Here is a 6,459-nt window from a genome sequence, read left to right on the forward strand (position 1 = left end):
TCTATCGTGTCGAATGCAGCACTTAGATCTAAAAGCACTAGAAGAGAAATGCAGCTGCGATCAGATGATAAGAGCAAGTCATTTGTAACTGATAAGTGCAGTCTCTGTACTGTGATGAGGCCTAAATCCTGGTTGAATTCTTCATATATACTATTTCTCTGTAGAAATGAACATATTTGGGAGGATACTACCTTTTGTAGTATTTTTGACATAAATGGGAGATTTGAAATCGGTCTATAATTAGCAAGTTCTCCAGGATTAAGTTGTGGCTTCTTAATAAGCGGTTTGATAATGCCCATTTTAAAGTTTCTTGGGACATGTCCTAAGGATAGCGAGGAGTTAATTATATTAAGAAGAGGTTCTGAAATTACAGGAAATACCTCTTTTAAGAGCTTAGTTGGTATTGGATCTAACAAACAGGTCATGGCTTTTGATGTTTCGATAAGTTTTGTTAGCTCTTCATGACCTATGATAGCGAAGGATTGAAGATGCACATGAGGAAAATTATGAGACACTGTTTTCTGAGGTGCTATGACAGATGATTGCATAGTTCCAATTTTATTTCTGACTATTTAAATTAATTCAGTAAAGAAATAAAGTAACTACTCTTGTGCTGCGACGTAATATCTGGTTCTGTTGAGGCTTTTTTCCTAACCAATTTAGCCACAGTACTGAATAAACATCTAGGATTGTTGTGGTTGTTTTCTATGAGTTTACTAAAATATGCTGACCTGGCAGCTTTGAGTGCGTGTTTGTAGCTACAGACACTATCCTTCCATGCACCCTGAAATACTTCTAATTTTGTATTTTTTTCATATGCGCTCCATTTTCCAAGCAGCTCTCTTGAGAGCATGAGTGTGATGATTGTACCATGGTGCAGGGCTTATTTCTTTAATTTTCTTTAATTTTCTTTAATCGAATGCAAGAGATGACTGTATTTATATTTTTTGTTATTTCATTGTGGCAGCGGGGGCGTGCTCAAGCGCCCGTCCGGGAGAGAAGCGGTAAGGGCGCTTGCACCTGAGCTAAATTATGTCTAACACCTGTCTCTAATTTCAGTGAGCATGGGGAGAGCGGCAGAAAAGCAGCCACATAACCTCCAGTGGGGAGAGAGTCAGCAAGGAAGAAAAGCCATACTGAAGCTGTAGACTGTCTATTAAGCTGTTTAAAGGCTAAAAGTGTGTTAATTAAAAGTCTTACCATTGAATTGGAAACCCTGTTGCCTGTGTCATCCTTTGTGGAGAGTTTTACATTCATACTTACTTTTTGTAAGTTCTTCTGGGCTTTGGAGTTTACTGAGTGTATGAGATAGAGCTGGAATATTATTAGTGAAGCTATCTTTAGTGGTCGAAAGAATAGTTGTACCTGAACGATAGCGTGGTGTAGATTGAGTAACATTAGCTGATCGCAGCATACACGAGACGAGGTAATGATCCAAGATGTCGTCGCTCTGATGCAGAATTTCTAAATTATCAACATCAACTCCATATGACAGAATTAAATCTAGCATATGATTATGGCGATGATTTGGTCCTGTTATATTTTGTCTGACTCAAAGAGAGTTGAGAATATCGATAAATGCTAATCTCAATGTGTCATTTTCATTATCTATGTGAATGTTGAAGTCACCAACAATTAAAGCTACAGTAACTACAAGATCTGATAAAAAAAATAGCAAATTCACCAAGGAAAACAGAACAAGGTCCGGGTGATCCAGCCGCCAGAGACATGGGCTGTTCTCACTGCTACAATCAGGCAGGCAGTATCACAGCATCAGGACCCGCACCAGCCGATTTCATGATAGCTTCTTCCCCCAAGCAATCAGACTTTTGAACACTTGATCTCTCACGATACATATATCAGCACTTTATTAGCCTCAGACTAGACTCCCATTTTATACTTCTCTTAATAAATCAACCGACAGCTGAATGTCAACACAACACTTCATATTTATTTCCACTGATTACTTTCACCCACTGTGGCACTTGTGTATACGGACAAATATACCGGTTCCAATTATATTGTAGACTATCACACAAAGTGACATTGCTTGCAATTCATTAAATTATATTGGACATTTCATTTAATATCAAAGCTTTTACATTTTAGATAAATATAAAGATTTTTATGCTTTTAAAATGTATAAGCTTGTATGTGCTAATTATGAACCTAAATAAAATAAAATAAACATTATATTTTAATTATTTCTTTTGTTGCAACAGGAGTGTTTCTTTATGCTGTGTAAATGTTAAAATTCTTCATATTTCCATAATGATCACTTGATCTTCAGTGGAGACTTAAATCACGCTGAATGTCTCGTGATAAGTAAATCGCACTGACTCTATCCAAGACTCACCCATTGGCTGTTTGTGGCAAACGTCACTCATTCATGTGCACGAGCTTCAGGATTAACCACGAACTCCGGATCAAACTTTGAGTTAACAGAAAGTTTGTAGTGGCATCTTGAAATCACTCAACCCGATCTAAACCAGTTTGGCTCTATCTGGTTTTGTCAACCTGAAACTTACTCTGAAACTCTGAATTTATTCAACTAGCTTTGTGCAACAGGCCACAAAAAAGAAAAAGAATAAAAAATGACATTTTTGGTTTGCAACTTCCATTCACCGAAAAATCTTTGTTACATTTAGCTATTGATTTGACTGTTTATTTTAATAATCTTTAACACTTTATTGTCCATTTATCATCTGATACTACATACATCAATCATCCAAGTAAAAAGCAAATAAAACGAATCACAGAATCACAGTTAAAAGAGATAACAAACTTGACACTATCTAAAGTGACATTTTTTAAGGCTTTATTTTCTTAGCAAATACAAAGATTATGAAACCAAAAGTCACCCAATAGAGGCCCAATTAAAATATTTATCATGACATAAAAACATAAAAACTGACAATGTCAAATATTTTGTATAAAGACTATATATTACTGCTATAGTGTAAACCACTACTATTACTACTGAAACAAAATGATGCAACAACACTAAAAAAACATTATTATTAATAATAATTATAATAATAATAATGCAGCAAGTCTAAATTAAACAAGTCTTAATTGGGATAGTTTAACCCAAACAAAATAAACAACTTTCCCTCTGACTTTCTGTCTTCTGACACATTTCATGGCCGAGGTCTGAGCCATAAGTTTGACCAATAGTTATATAAATGCAGCATAAAAGTAATCCATTTGACTCCAGTGGTTTAATCCATGTCTTCTGAAGTGATATGAAAGGTGTGGGTGAGAAACAGATCAATATTTAAAGTCACCATACATTTAAAATCAACCATTCTTTTTTATGGTATACCCTATCTTAATATTAAATCAAAATTAACAACCCCCTGGTCTGAGCAATAAGCAATAAGGTTGATCAATAGTCAGATGAGTTTTAATCCCTCCCCGTTCTTGATCGCAGCAATTCATAATTAATATGAACAGCCAAAAGCAAAAGAAGAACATTTACATCACTTTTATCCAAAGGGACTTACAGAGCACTTATTACAGGGACAATCCCCCCGGAGCAACCTGGAGTTAAGTGCCTTACTCAAGGACACAATGGTGGTGACTGTGGGGATCAAACCAGCAACCTTCTGAGTACCAATGTATTATACACTGCACTTATTACAGGGGCAATCCCCCCGGAGCAACCTGGAGTTAAGTGCCTTACCCAAGGACACAATGGTGGTGGCTGTGGGGATCAAACCAGCAACCTTCTGATTACCAATGTATTATACAGAGCACTTATTACAGGGACAATCCCCCCAGAGCAACCTGGAGTTAAGTGCCTTACTCAAGGACACAATGGTGGTGACTGTGGGGATCGAACCAGTGACCTTCTGATTACCAATGTATTATACAGAGCACTTATCACAGGGACAATCCCCCCGGAGCAACCTGGAGTTAAGTGTCTTACTCAAGGACACAATGGTGGTGGCTGTGGGGATCGAACCAGCAACCTTCTGATTACCAGTTATGTGCTTTAGCCCACTACACCACGCAAAAAATGAAAAACCTTAAATATTAATCTTTCTCACCCACACCTGTCATATTACTTCTGAATACATGGATTAAACCACTGGAGTCTTAAGGATTACTTTTATACTGTCTTTTGGGCCTTCAATGATCTGGTCACCATTCACTGCATGTATTCATCAGAATATAAATTCAGTTTCTTGATTCAGAAACACTGAACACATGATTTATTTTAGGATTACAACAGCACAGAATCACAGAGACATTTAACATAAGGTGAAAATGTGACAAAGATTTGACATTGATTTGCATTTAAAATATGTTTTACATAAAATTACACAAATGATGAAATTGTAGCTATAGTGAAGACAGATGAGATGACGATGTTCTTGATTCAGTGTTCAAGAAGAACATTAAGATAAAGAGAAATCAGTAAAAAAATGAAAGTATATTTCCACAAAGAGGCCAGAAATATTTGTAGTTGTTATTATTATAATATGTGCTTAGACCACTACACCACCACCAGAGTGGTGGTGGTGTAGTGGTCTAAGCACATAACGGGTAATCTGGTAATCAGAAGGATGCTGGTTTGAGCCCCACAGCCACCAACATTGTGTCCTTGAGTAAGGCACTTAACTCCAGGTTGCTCCGGGGGGATTGTCCCTGTAATAAGTGCTCTGTAAGTCGCTTTGGATAAAAGTGTCTGCCAAATGCATAAATGTATAAATGTAAATGTATAATATATTCATGTATATTAGAGCTGCACGATTCTGGATAAATAGAGAATCAAATCTCTCACGATTCTGTGATTTACTCAATCTGGATAATAAACAAAGTAACGTGTAATGTACTAGAGGTTCTGACTAAATGAAAAAATTCAATAAAGTTCATCAAAAATTTTAATAAAAAAATTAAAAGAGGGCACAACACATACATCACAATCTAAACTAGCAAAATAAATAAATTATTAATAATAATTCTGTTAAAAAAGAAATGAAAGGATTTGGCCTGTTTCTCTCATGCATATGTAAAAAGCAAAAGGAGCAGAAAAAAAGCTTCATTAACAGTTTTATGTCAACCTTTAGGCAAATATGCAATAAAACTGTTATTTTACTATTTAACAATATATATATATATATATATATATATATATATATATATATTAATAATTTAAATGAAAACATTGTGGCCTTCAGTGTCTCTTCAGTAATTAAATAGAGAACAGAGTAAACAGTGCTTTTGTGTTTCAGCAAAAGTAATTAAACATTAAAACAAATATTATATAAAAACATTACCAAAGTAATTTAATGCAAAATGAAAGTACTTTTCATATTTGACACTCTGTGATAGATTGATATTAATACTCATATGATGCATGAATGCCTTTAACAGACATCATGCAGCTTATATACATCCCACAGATCAAGACATGTTCCTGTCTGCTTATACATTAACGGCTGTGTGTCCATTAATATCCCGTAAAGAGGAGTAAGAGTACAGTAGTGCTGTATTCATCACGAGACACGAGTGCACCGGAGACACACACATGTGAGTGTTTGAGCAGACGGCTGCAGTGAAACACACGTAGCGGATCTAGTCAGATCTGAGTAATGCCGGAATTGTTTCTTTTAGTGGCTATTAAAATATTGAACTGAGCAGAGATTTCTTCACACTCCTAAAGTTAAATTAGTTTAACTTTATTCATCTTCTCGTGCAGGAGCGTTGTGTTTTCTAGATGCCATATAAAAATAAAAAGACTTGAAGTGAATTTCAAATTAAATTTGACCGTCTTACAAGGAACATTAATATACATTGCAGAATCGTTGTCATTGAGATATCTGAATTGAGATTGCGATCTTTTAACGATTAATCGTGCAGCTCTAATATTTACACTCACCTAAAGGATTATTAGGAACACCATACTAATACTGTGTTTGACCCCCTTTCACCTTCAGAACTGCCTTAATTCTACGTGGCATTGATTCAACAAGGTGCTGAAAGCATTCTTTAGAAATGTTGGCCCATATTGATAGGATAGCATCTTGCAGTTGATGGAGATTTGTGGGATGCACATCCAGGGCACGAAGCTCCCGTTCCACCACATCCCAAAGATGCTCTATTGGGTTGAGATCTGGTGACTGTGGGGGCCATTTTAGTACAGTGAACTCATTGTCATGTTCAAGAAACCAATTTGAAATGATTCGAGCTTTGTGACATGGTGCATTATCCTGCTGGAAGTAGCCATCAGAGGATGGGTACATGGTGGCCATAAAGGGATGGACATGGTCAGAAACAATGCTCAGGTAGGCCGTGGCATTTAAACGATGCCCAATTGGCACTAAGGGGCCTAAAGTGTGCCAAGAAAACATCCCCCACACCATTACACCACCACCACCAGCCTGCACAGTGGTAACAAGGCATGATGGATCCATGTTCTCATTCTGTTTACGCCAAATTCTGACTCTACCA

The sequence above is a fragment of the Xyrauchen texanus genome, chromosome 1 (genome assembly GCF_025860055.1).
Source record: "Xyrauchen texanus isolate HMW12.3.18 chromosome 1, RBS_HiC_50CHRs, whole genome shotgun sequence".
Taxonomy (NCBI): domain Eukaryota; kingdom Metazoa; phylum Chordata; class Actinopteri; order Cypriniformes; family Catostomidae; genus Xyrauchen; species Xyrauchen texanus.